This window comes from Gorilla gorilla, chromosome 17, assembly GCF_029281585.2.
Source record: "Gorilla gorilla gorilla isolate KB3781 chromosome 17, NHGRI_mGorGor1-v2.1_pri, whole genome shotgun sequence".
Classification (NCBI taxonomy): Eukaryota; Metazoa; Chordata; class Mammalia; order Primates; family Hominidae; genus Gorilla; species Gorilla gorilla.
Window position 1 is genome coordinate 69,691,172 of NC_073241.2, and position 14,188 is coordinate 69,705,359.

At 34.3% G+C, this 14,188-nt stretch overlaps 1 non-coding gene across 1 annotated transcript; it reads left to right on the forward strand.

Moving 5' to 3' along the window:
* The first annotated feature begins 12,142 nt into the window (after nt 1–12,142).
* LOC115931474 (U7 small nuclear RNA) lies at nt 12,143–12,203 on the forward strand. Its single transcript, XR_004067959.1, has one exon. It is a non-coding gene; the product is annotated as a U7 small nuclear RNA (small nuclear RNA).
* The last annotated feature ends 1,985 nt before the right edge of the window (nt 12,204–14,188 follow it).

Genomic DNA, 14,188 nt, shown 5'->3' on the forward strand with positions numbered 1-14,188 from the left:
AGCTCTATGATTGGCAAACCAAAATACATTTCAGATGTCACTGCTTCCTTACTGTCTTTCACTATCAAACATGTTAATCCTAAATGTGTGCTTTCTAAGCAGCTACAAAATTCAGCCACCATTAGGTAGGTTTTCTGTTTCTTTCAGCTGAAATTATTTCTAAAGAGTTTACAACTTCTCTTTCATATTATGTGTGTCATGTCAAGCATTGAAAGTTCTTTTTGTTTCTAGTTCAATATTCATCATCATCATTATTATTATACAGTATATGTTAATTTAGATTCCCCATTAGCTCTAGTAATTTAGTCATTAAATATTGCTTATAGCATTCCATTACCTCTATTAGGGTTATTGTTCTTCTTGAAGTCCATTCATAGTTCTTTCAATCTTTCAATACAAGGTTTACGGGTAGTAAATCCTCACCATTTGTTTCTTTTTTTCACTCATAAAATGGCATTACTAGGGTTTTCACATCTGGCAGGGTGAATAGTCTCTAATATATTAGTTATCCTTTATATAATAACTATATGCTATGTATAAGACACAAACAAATAAAAAAACCTCAAGTGCAAATTTCTGATATCTCTAGAGTATAAATCTAAATAAAAAAAAATTGGGGGGGATTTGAACCTTAGAAGAAACTAGCATGAGTAAGTTTAAGGTTGTGAAAGTTGTCATAATCAAAATGGAGTTGCTAGTTCTAAAAATACGGACACGTAGAGCCAGGGAAGTCCACGAGGGGAGAGTTCTCATGCACAAATACCTGATAACACAAACAATCACAAAAGAATCTGCAAAAACCATTACCTTACACAAAGGTCATCACAACACTATACAAAAAAATACTTCTGCAAGGGCATCTTCCCAACAACAGGCTGTTTAATTTCAGTCTGGCACCACGTCTTATATTGATATTCATAGCTAAGAACAATTAATTCAAAACAATGGTATATATTTCATTTTTTTCTTTAAAAATGTTTTTTTCTTTACCTCCCTGAATATGCACATAATTCATCATGGTACATGTATTCTCATTGCAATGCTTATTCCCAAATAGATGTTATTTTCTTTTAGAGAGTCTCCCTGTTTGTTATTTAGGTTGACAAGTTGTATACCCTAGAGCAAGAACTAAAAAGCAATATTGTAAATGTACATGTGTGTATGTGTGTGTGTGTGTGTGTGTAGTTAAGACAGAATTTTAAACACAACAGAAGCAAACCTCAAATAACGTAAAAGAAAATAGGAAAAATAAAAGAGGCTAACAAGAGAGGAGATAAAAATAAATTATAAAATGGTAGACTTAAAATTGTTTCTGTTAATTGCATTTTTATTACTAAATGTTAATATACTAAACATTTCTATTAAGAGGCAGAGATTATCAGACAAGATATAATAGTAAGACCTAACTATATACTGCTTACAAGAGAAACACTTTAAAGACAAACAGTAGAAAGTAAATGGATGAAAACCATATGCATGTAGACAGAAAGCATAAAAGGTTGAAGTTGCTGTACTAAAATCAGATATAACAGACCCCAAGGCAAAGCATTATATCAAACACATTAAAAAATTAGTGATTTATCAAGAAGATATAATAATCGTTAATGAGAATGTGTAAAACATAATTTCAAAATACATGAAGCAAAAATTGACTGTAAATACAAACTTATAATTTCATTGTCAAAGTAGAAACTTTTAACATTTTTCTCTCCCAGCAATTGATAAAAACAACTAGATCTAGAGAAAAATATCAATAAAGACACAGGACAACATTATCCACTCTCTTACCTAATTGTGTCTTAATAAAATAAATGATTATATAGAAGGAATATCCTCCAAGCACAATAGAATTAAGAAATCAATTAAAATATGTTATGTAATAAAATATTTAGAAATTAATCAACAAATTTTTAAAAATAAATCACAAATAAATTACCATATATTTCAAATGAAATAAAATTAAAATATATGACAATTTGAGGGATACAGGCAAGACAAAGCTCAGAAAAATGTAAAGCTTTAAATATATACAGAAAATATAGAAAATTTAAAATCAATGATTTAATATTTTACTTCCAAAACTACTAAAAGAACGAAGTAAAGCCAAAGTAAGTAAAGAGGAGAAAATAAAGCTATCAGCTTAAATCAATGAAATTGAAAACAGATATACAATAAAACAGTTTAACAAAATGATGAGTTGGGGTATGTCTAGCAATTCTGAATAAAAATAAAAAGAGAAAACACAAAACATTAATGTCAGGAATAAAAGAAGGATGGTTACTAAAGATGCTACATATACATATAAAAATATTAAAATGTTATAAAAACATTCATGCCAATTTAGTAGAAATAAACACATTTCTTTAAAAAAATAGCACTAGCAAAAATTTACATAAGGTGAAACAGAAAGAATAAATAGCCGTCTACCTATTAAAGCATGTGGATTAACTATCACAGATTTCTCATCAAGTAAATTCCTAGCCCAGGTTTTTCCAATGAATTATATAAAACATTTAATAAGAACACCAATCATAATGTCCTTTAGGAAAAGAAAACACCTTCCGAATTGTTTTATAAAGTAAACATAACATGTTTTAATTTTATTATTTTATTTTAGGTTCAGGGGGTACATAGGCAGCTTTCTTAAATGGGTATATTGTATGATGATGAGGTTTGAGCTCCTAATGATCTCATTACCCAAGTAGCAAGTGTATTACAAAACAAGTAGTTTTTTTAACCCTTTGCCCCCTACTTTGGAATCCTCAGTGTTTACTGATCCCATCTTTCTGTCCCTGTGTACTAGATGTTTAGCTCCCATTTATAAGTGAGAACATATTGTATTTAGCTTTCTATTCATGTGTTAATTGGCTTGGGATAATGGCCTCCAATTGCATCTATGTTTCTGCAAAGAACATTGTTTTCTTTTTTATGGCTGTATAGTATTCCATGGTGTATATGTACTACATTTTCTTTAACCAATCCACTGTTGATAGGTACCCGGGTTGATTCTATGTCTTTGTTAATGTGAATAGAGCTGCAATAAGCATATGAGTACAGGTGTCTTTTTGGTAGAAAGATTTATTTTCTTTTGGGTCTATACCTAGGAATGGGGATCTTGGCTTAAATGGTAATTCTCTTTTTATTTCTTTGAGAAATCTCCAAACAGCTTTCCATAGTGACTGAACTAATTTGCATCCCTACCAACAGTGTGTATGCATTCCCTTTCCTCTGCAACCTCACCAGCATCTGTTATTGTTTGACTTTTTTATAATAGCCAGCCAGGCCCAGTGGCTCATGCCTATAATTCCAGCAGTGTGGGGGGCTGAGATGGAGAATCACTTGAGCCTAGGAATTTGAGACAAACCTGGGCAATATAGGGACACCCTGCCTCTACAAAAATTTAAAAAATTAGCTGGTCATGGTGGCACATGCCTGTGATCCCAGGTACTTGGGAGGCTGAGGTAGGAGGATTGCTTCAGCCCAGAATATAGAGGCTACAGTAAGCTGTGATAGCACCACTGTACTCCAGACTGGATGATACACCAAGATCCTGTCTCAAATAATAAAAATAATAATAGCCATTCTGACTGGTATGTGATGGTATCCCATTGTGGTTTTCATTTTCATTTCTCTGATGATTAGTGATGTTGAACACTATTTTCATATATATACTTAACATAATCTTGAGAGCAAAATTCAACAGATATTACAGAAATAAAGAAAAAAGAGAAAAGGAAGTAAAGAAGGAAGAAAAGAAGGAAGTAAATGAAGAAAGGAAGAAAAAAATTATAAACAGATGACCCTCATAAATAAAGTTGTGAATATATTTAGCAATATATAACCAAATGTAATACATAAAATAGTTTAAAAAGATAATACATCATAACCAGATATGTAGGGTAGTTTCAAAATCGTTCAATCTAATTTATCATATTTACAAAATAAAAGAAAAAAATGATGGTCCTTTCAATAGATGAGAAACACACATTGGAAAAATTCAGTTCTCATTCATGATAAAAAGTGCTCAGCCAACTTGATATAGGTGTGTAGAAGGGCATTTCTTCAGGTTGATCCAGAGCATCTTAAACAAAGAAACAAAACCTGCAACTTAATTTCTACTTAATGGTGAAATATTGAACATGTTTTTCCCCTAAAATAAAAGAAAAAACTTAGTAAGAACATCCTTTAACATTTCTATTCAACATTGTGCTGGAGGACCCAGCTATTGCAATAATGCTAATTTTAAAAATTAAAAACAAAAAGAATGGAAAGAAGTTGCAGGTGACATTATTATTTACTGATGTCTGCTGACTATTCCTTATGGTAGATATGCTTTTGTGTGTTAAATAATTTTTAAGTTTAAACACACCTTCAATGAGGATACGAACTTCCTGGACTTTGAATCTGTCTCTCCAGAAGTTTTCATTTATTTTTGAAAAGGAACCTACATTATCACCTGGTAATCTCAACTTATAGCATTTCCTTGTCTTTGGAACAGAGATCCAATATCTTGATATTTGAAGACAGGGAAAAGGCTGAGACAAGCTTCCTTGGGGCCTTTATGACAATGGTTAAAATTAAAAAAAATTTTCCCCATGGAATATCCTTTAATATGAAATCAAAATGTATTTATTTATTTAATAGTGTCAACTTTGCTCTTGACCCTAAATCTTTTTCAGTAAAAGTTTCACCCTCATTTGTTATTTATTTTCAGATTTTTTAATTGTATTTTTAATTGACATAAATTGTGTAAATTCATGGGGTACATACTGATGTTTTGATACATATAATGTATAGTAATCAGATCAGGATAATTAGCATGTCCATCATCTCAAACATTTGTAATTTCTTTGTGCTGGGAATGTTCAATATACTCCTTCTAGCTATTTGAAGCTATATAATATGTTATCTTTAGTTACAGTGATCCTACAGTGGTATAGAACACTAGAACTATTTATCCTATCTAGCTGTAGTTTTCTATCCTTTAACAAATCTCTCCCTATCTCTCCTTTCTCCACTGTTTCCAGCTTCTAATGTTTTCTGTTCTACTTTTTACATCTATGAGATCAACTTTTTTTTTTAGCTTCCACATATGAGAGAGGATATGCGGTGTTTAACTTTCTGTTTCTGGCTTATTTCACATAACATAACATCCTCTGGTTCTATCCATGTTTCCTCGAATGACAGGTTAAGCTTTTTCTTATTCATTCTTTAACTAGTTTCATCCAGGCAATTCATTTATAAATTCTTGACTTGCACGTGTCTAAAGCTTAGACTTCTTTAACTGTATGGGTATCAATAGCCATATGCTTACATGCCATTGACACCATATCTGCCATGAAAACAATTGTCTCTAGGTCTTACCGGCTTTGATTCCAGAATCTAGAAATTTATTGTGGAATTTTTATTGTTGTTGTTGTTTGGGTGTTTGTTGTGGTTTCTCCACAGTCTCAGCAATGCATTACTATTTTATGTGATTATAATTAATGAGCATTTTAGATGTTTAGAAAATGTTTTCAAGTTGTTTTTGTTTGCTATCTTGTAAAAACTGGAAATCTTTTTGTTACAATAAACATTTTAAATATTTTTATTTTTAATAACATATGGGGAATGATAATAATACATTCCATTAAAAGTAAGAATATAATTGTTTAATAGTAAATATATATTTGTAGTACAGTCATAGTATCCAAGTTAAAAGTAATAGTTTTTATTGCTCTAGTCAATCATTATATAGTAAGTATATCCTACATTTGCAATTGAATAAATAAAAGAGTTGTTGAAACTAAAAGCAAAATTGAAAAATTATCAAATGCACAGTGAAAATGTCAGAAAACACACACAGCCATTCTAATACATTTCAGAGCTATCCTGTGGAATACAAATTGAGTGAAGAAGATTTTCCATGAAACTCTAGGATCTATTTGAAAATTATTTCAAAAAGTTAATCTATTGAAGTTTTCAATGCCAAAAATTTTGTGTCCAATTTCTCTCTGTGTATTGGTGAAACAATGAGTCTGGCAGTTTACATTGGGACAAATAATTAACACTGTTAACCCAACTGAAGTGAAGAAAGAATATAAAAATTATAGGCCCAAGTTATTACTCACTTTTTTCCAAATACTGTAGGACCTCAGTATTCATGGGTTCCACAGACAGATTCAACCAACCATGAATCAAATGTATTTGGAAAAATAAAAATAAATGTACAATAAAATAATGCAAATAAAAAAATACAGTATAGCAACTATTTACAAAGCATTTTCATTGAACTAGGTATTATAAGTAATCTTGAGATGATTTAAGGTATGCAAAAGAATATACCTAGGTTATATGCAAATATGACATCATTTTATATTAAGGGACTTGAGCATCCAAGTATTTTGGTATCTGCAGGGATCCTGGAACCAATCCCTTGTTAGATACTGAGGGAGAACTGCATTAACTTTTCCAGCCACAGACCCTGTTCAGTAGGTGTGACTACTGGAGATGAATGTGGCATTTGTTTCTGTGATTATTTTTTTTAATCTTCTCAACTTCCAAAAAATGACTGATCCAGTAGAGCTGGCTCTGGTGCAGTGAAATTTTAGGTCATTCAGGAAAGGATTATGTTTATATTAAGTTATATCTAACTGATTGCAAAATGGATTTAGTGAGTGATGAAGAGTGACAGAACACACGTGTACATTAAAGTAGATGATAGGATATTGAAAACATTATTGTGACTTATTTAGTATTGATTTTCCCAGATTTCTTGATATTGCTTGACACAAACAAATGGTAGGAGTAAAGGAGCCTGATAAATGTGAGAAGGAGACACAGTGGTGAGAGTGAAGAACTACCGATTTGGATTCAGGTGTTATAATTCCCTGAACACACAAGAAAGCAAATGCAACAAAACGACTATATACAGGAAGTACAGGCAAGATGCATGATAGGATAAAATCAGTTTCAGAAACAGCATGGTTTCAAAGTTTTAGAAATGTTTAATGTCATTGTATTCTTTTTTTCAGTTCTATATTCCACCTATAGTTGAAGTGGAATATTCTCGATAACTAAACTTCAACAAGATCTTCCTATGGCACACGTATTCTACTTAGAAAAAGGTGAACAAACTCCTTCTTTAAAAAACTATGATAACATGTACTTTTTAAATTTACATAAAATTCACTTCTGCAAGACATTGCTGCCTCAGTCTGACTACTATGGAAGAGGAGGACAGGGCTCATCCTTTTATCAAAATTCTCCTTTTTTGGTTATCTGTAACTCGAATCTGAAGTTCTCAGTGCACAGGTTGCACATCTTGCAGCGAATACATTTTCTCTTTTTTGACTGTCACTTACACTCTATCAGTACCTAGAATTGTCTGACTGTTTATATGTATTATTTTTAAAATTAATTTCCTTCAACCATTATCTACTTAAACTAGACCCTGATTTTTTCTGGATTTTACTGTGGCAGTTATTCTGTAACTTATCCTTTATTTGTGCATCAAAGCAGGTCCATTCTGAGGACTGCAGTCATATGCACATTCCTAGTACATCCATGTACAACGTAACAATTCATCACTCACCTAACATTCTGTGATGTTTTGTGGTTCCATTCCTTTGCTCTTGTTGTTTCCTTCACGAAGACACTTTTTCTCTATTTCTATCAATCAATTTCCATTCTCACCCTTCAATACCCAAATGCAAATGTCATGAACTCAGTAAACTGCACAATCAAGCTCCTATATTTTGCTTAAAGAAACTTATGTCTAGGGCTTATTGAGATCAAGATGCTTAAGCTGATGTTCAAAAAGCAATTAAACCATGGATTTGTTATTTTCTTCTCAAGAAAAAGTCTATCTTGAAGACAAATGTTTGAAAGCCATCTACGTATACTTGATGAACTTGCATGAGGCAGTAGATCTGCCAGGGAGATTTTAGAGCACTCAGCAAATGGCAGTGCCTTTCCATTGCGTACAATATAAAGTCCAAACTCCTGAATTGGCCACGCAAAACCTAGGATTTCTGGCCCCAATTTAATTTCCAAACTTCCTTGCTATTTTTTTAACTGAAGGTCTGAATTCATCAGTAGGTTCTTTGTTTTAGAATACTCCTTCTATATATTAAAGATAGTGTATGATTTTTTTGAGAATGTTCTTCTAACTCCTGTCTAGATTAATCCTATTTGTTTTTTAAGGAACTGCTTATATTTTACCTGTTCTGTGAGGCTACTTCTAACTTCACCACAGTCTCCTCCAATAGGAAACATTAATATCATTATCATATTATGATGTTATTATTTAGGATCATGGAATTGTTGAACTATATGAGGCTCCATTAATTAGATGAAAGGAGATGAAGAAATTCATCCAAGCTCACACAGTTTGTACAAAATTTTGACAGAATTTTGCGTCAGCACCTCCATTAGAGATAGGCTCTCTTCTACTAATGAAATCTCTTACATTTAATGTTTACATCTACAGGACTTTCCATTACTAATTAACTTTGTAAGAACATAGGCTTTCTTTCTCTCCTCATCTCAGCTGTAAGCATACTAAATGCCCAGTTCACGTTTTAAACTCCTTTTATTTAGCACAATATTTGACAAACTAAGTACTTGGCAGAATAACTTCTGCATAGTATATACTTAAAGCAGTTTTCTTTTATTAAAAAAACAGTGATTGATATTAAATTTTAGGCTATATCCAAGTTACTTAACAATATCCCTTTACTACTTTTCCTCATCTGCTAAACAGTAGAAAAATCTGGATTGCTCCTACTTGTTTTCTTGTAGCCTACTTATTTTTACTGTAGTAATTACTGTTTGGGAAGCTTTTGAAGTCTTGGCCAATACCAATTCTGGAAGGTAAAGCATTTTCAGCTAAAATGTGGAAAATAGATTTAGAATCTCATCTCTGTGTCAGCACACAGTATTTTAAAACTAATCTATTTGGTTGCATTTTTTTCTCATTTTGTCAAACATCAAGGACACACACCAGAAGTCATTTCTCTCCATATTTATTAGATTCTTGCTTTGCTGAATAGAGAAAAATAACATTTAGCTCAGATTATTTATACACTATAAAAAACTATAGATTTATTACTTCTATTAATAGTACTAATTACAAGACTTTATGTAGTGTTTCACTGTACACAAATTAATGAAATATTGTATGAAATAGCTATTATTAGACCTATTTTACTGGTGAGGAAACTGAGACCAGATGAGTTTCAGTAATTTGCTCGGAAATTCCCAAGCTAGTAAACAAAGCTGGATTAGAACCCAATTCTCTTGCCTTTCTTCCCTGTCCTCTTCCTATTACTTCATGGCCTGTCCTCAATTGGCAAAGCAAGGCCCATTTTGGCCGTGAAATGAAGATAGCCTGTAATTGCTGCCAAGGAGGCATATTGAGTAGGATGAACTGAATCTTTCGGTCGCATCAGGTTCTGCTGTGCATGTATGAATTCTGCCAGAATCAGCTTCTATCATCAAGATGTTCATTTTCTAGAGATGAAATTTAATGGAATGAAATTTCGTATAGCCCATGGTTAGTGGATAGGAAATAAAATAAAAATATTCTGTGTTGGATAACCTCCACAAAAAGACTGAGAAAATTCTCATAGTCACTACAGGAAAACTTCAATTTGGCTGAACTCAATTCTGAAACACAAAATCTTAATTAATGGGAAAAGTTAGGGAGAATAGGAGTATGACAGAAAAATAAATGAGCAGTGGTGTGTGTGTTGTGTGTGTTTGTGTGTGTGTGTCTAACTTACATTCTAAACCTTTCTTTAAGTATTTGCCTCTTTCAAAAAGTTTCCCACTGATCTTAGATATATCATATCCTAGTTGGCTAGATCAATTGAACATTATGGAAGCATTTAGGAAAGAGTAGGAAGTACTTAATAATGATTTTCAAGTTTTCTGGCTTGAGACTGTAGGAAAATGGTGGAGGCATTCATTAGCTTTTTTTTTTCTTTAATTGGTATGACAGGTGTTCATAGTGCAATTTTACAGAAAATAGAGGAGGGAAGGCAGTTATAGGAACCATTATAAATGAGCAAAAAGCTCAATTCACACATAGGATTGAAAATGAGAAATTCTGGGATATCTTTCTCAATCTTTCATTTTGCAAACTCAGGCACTCTCTTGTCACACAGTAGGAAAGATGGAGCTGGCACTCTGTCATATTTCCTTTTTTAATTCTTGTGATAAAAATCTCTTCTAGCTTCCTATTTGCCTGTCTTCAGCTGTCCAAGCCTACTCGAACAGGCTTTATACACTTCCCGGCTTCTGTAATTTAATTATGAGATGTTTTGTGGCTGCCATTCCTTTAAAGAACAAATCCTGCAGCATATCCAACTGGTGAATTAGAGCTCATATCATAGGCTGCTGACAACAGCAAACTTAGCAACACGAAGATTCTTAGATCTTCTGGTTACCAACCTTATCAAAAGTCATGCTTGTGTAGGCCTTGACTTCATTATTCCATGAGGGAAAGGAAGAAAAGTCAGATAGATGACATTTTTTTTTGTTTCTTTTCTGCCTCCATGAAGTCTTTCTAGATATATTAAGAAGATACTGATAAATTTCTGTGCCTCTGGCTTTTCTCCTTGCTATTCCCCTACGTCCCCATTCTAAAAATGTGCTTTCCCTGAATATGTTTTTCATATATAATCCTCATTTATTTGTGTAGTATCAAAACTCATTTGTGCATATGGGTTTATCAGCAGCAAAAATGTAATGCCAAGCTGGGTCTGCCCCTGTGGTCACTTGATGTTTACTTATCTAATGCAAACTAATTTCATTGTTTGTCCAAGAAAAACATGTCTAAAAAGGAAAATCTGTAATTAAAACATTCTCACAGGCATTCCAAAGTTGAATGGGAACTAAGAGCATACAATATATTGGTTTAGATGATCAGAACCATTTCCTCTCTCTATTAAGACAACTAATATAGCACTATGTTTACTTTTCTTTAGGATGTTTCAACTACCCCCAAAACTGCCAAAAACCAAAATTTATCCTGGAGTACAACAAATATTTCCACAATTTCTTCTACATCCTACTGTTGTGACTGGTAATATATAAATGTAGCATACTATATATATTAGGTCATGCCCCTTTAATATGCATAATAAATAGAAACTGAGAACTTTAAAAACAAATTTTCTTTTTGGTTATTTTCTTTATTCCGGGTGTCCTGCATTTTTATGTGCCCAGTATGGCAATTGTCTTTATTTATTTTATTTATTTATTTTTTATAGAGATGTGGGTCTCCCTGTGTTGCCCAGTCTGGTCTCGAACACCTGGGCTCAAGGGATTCTCCCACCTCAGCCTCTCAAAGTGTTGGGATTACAGGCATGAACCATCATGCCCAGCTTAACCAAATTTTCAATTCACTGATTCTTTAACACTCAAAGCAACTAAAACATCAATTTATTCTTATTATTATTATTATTATTATTATAAAAGTTCTTATTCCTATTTAAAGAAATACATGTTTCAGGCTGGGCACGGTGGCTCACACCTGTAGTCCCAGCAATCTGGGAGGCCAAGGCGGGAAGATCACCTGAGGTCAGGAGTTCGAGGCCAGCCTGGCCAGCATAGTGAAACCCTGTCTCTACTAAAAATACAAAATTTAGCTGGGTGTAGTGGCCCATGCCTGTAATCCCAGCTTCTAGGGAGGCTGAGGCAGGAGAATTGCTTTAGCCTGGGAGGTGGAGGTTGCAGTGAGGCGAGATCGCATCACTGCACTCCAGCCTGGGTGACAGAGCAAGATTCTTTCTCAAAAAAACAAACAAAACAAAAACAAAGAAAGAAATACATGGTTTCTCCTGCTCTCCTGCTCCATTCTGTCCACTTGGCTGTAATTTGGAGAACAATACTAAGTAGTGGAGATAGGGGAAGAGAGAAAAGGAACAGAGGGAAGGAGACCCAGAGGAGAGAGAGCTGAAGCCGAAGTCTTTGGAGGATTTTTCAACCTGTGCTACAAAACTGCATTTGAATTTTGATGTCACTTAACCCTCAGAGTCTCAAGAAAGTAGATAACGACCAAAATCTCTATACTATGTGACTAAAACCATAGAAACGATCATTATTGCTACATTCGTGTTGTGAGCAAAGTATAAATAAGCTTAAAAACTAGCAATGCCAGTGTTACAGCTTTTTTACGATTTATCTAGCAGGTTTTCCAGTCTTTATCAGAAACCTCCTCCCAATCCCCCTCAAAACAAACAAACAAATAAACAAACAACAACAACAACAGCAAAAATCTAGCAATGCCAGCTGTTCCATGAAGTCTGAAGTACGGTTTTCCTGGGTAAATGTTAAGGAATGCTGGCTCTCATTGTTTGGGATGGATGCTCACATGGGCTTTTAGAAATCAGCTGACTGCATCGTTATATGGATATACAGCTATCTTAATATCTATAAACTATGTTTGGAAAATAAATAAGTTCTTTAGTACTTATCAGAAAACAGATAACTAGAGGGACTCAGAAGACAATCTCTCTTCTGAAAGTAAATAATATTGTAGAGACACCTTCTAAAATCACCAGTTACAAGTAAAATACATTTAAATTTTGAGAGACTACTTTATTTGCTTTCCCAGTTTCTGGGCTATCAATGCTGCACTCATTATATTTAGAGCTATTTGAGGAATCTTAAGCATGAAACATTCTCCATAAAACTAAATTCTATTCTAGCTCATTCACCCTCAAAGGTCATAGTGTGGCTTCCTTCCCTGTAATCATTGCTGTAGAGTAACACACCTGCTGCGTAGTACTGCAAGGCACAGTCTGGTAGAAAAAAAAACAAACCTGAATAACAATTCTGGGATTCATAAATGCATCCTCATGATGACACCCTGCCACCAGAGGCACAGACAACAGAGATAACCCAGCTGGTGTGACTTACTTTCCAAGGCCATAACCCTAATGCATCCCAGTGGGGGGAAATGAAAAGAGATTTATTATTAGTTCTGAGCTAATGCTGATCAATGAGCAAAATGCCATGAAGCTGTAAGCCAAGGCAATATATGTTGTCCAAGAAAAAATAAAGGAAAGGATGAGGGGAAAAAAAGCCTGCAATATGCAAGAGAAATACAGGGGAGAATAAAATCTCTTTTGTTAGGAAACCATCCCTCATGACCACGAGTGGCGCTACACCATCTGTTCACGATACTGCGGTCTCACAGTGCAAATGACTGTCATGTACAATAAGCAGTCGAAGCATTAGGAAAAACGGACATTTCCAAGGTAATTTTTCCAATATAAAGCAAGTTTATCAGCAATCTGCAGACCTCTCTTTTACCTCACATTCACAAGCCTTCGATCTATAAGGGCAAACTCCCTATGGAGCCACATCCCGTTGCTGAGGGTGAAAAGGACAGAAATTACAGGCCTGAGGGAAGGGGTGAGACAGACATAGAGCGGCAAAAGAGAGATACAGGGAAAGTGGGTATGACCACTAGAGCCCTGTGGAAATGTATTTAATATATGGCATTCCTATTCACCTTGCTGTGAGATCAGGTTTGCATCTTAATTACCAGCTGGCATTCCCAAAATATTCTTCCACCCATGGGGGAACTGTTGTGGAAGATTTTGAGCAGTGGCAATGCTAATGACAAGAGTAAATGTCTTGGAGAGTACGAAATGTGACTGTCATATGCAAGTGCATACAGCAGCAAGTTGAATGGCCAGGAGAAAGGTTACAACAAAGGAAAAAGTGAAGTGTTCACAGAAACAAAGAATAGGGCTGTAGGAATGCTGAGTCTGAGAAGATGAAGAAGAACAGGGAGGATGCTGGAAGCAGATCTCGACAAATGGTCTGTTCTTAGTAGAAACCCCGGGTTGCAGGGTAAACAATTTTCCACGAAGCAAGAACCAGGAAATGCATTAGATCAGAGGAAGAAGAGAAGGTATGCAAGGACATGGTCACTAACAGAGACCTTGGTAGATAATGTGGTTCTGTTCCCTCTCATCTCCCCTTATTTTTCTCTTTCCCTGTTGAGAGGTTGCCCTAAGCAAAATAAGCTAGGAGGCTGACAGCTGATGTCAATTCACAACAGCTGGCCCGATAGCAACCATGGGTACAGGGGACAGAGAGAAATCACAGAAGGTGATCCCCTACAAAGGCACTCATACGGTGTAGTATGTTAAAACATAAACGTTGCTAGCTAATTCCAGGGTTTACTACA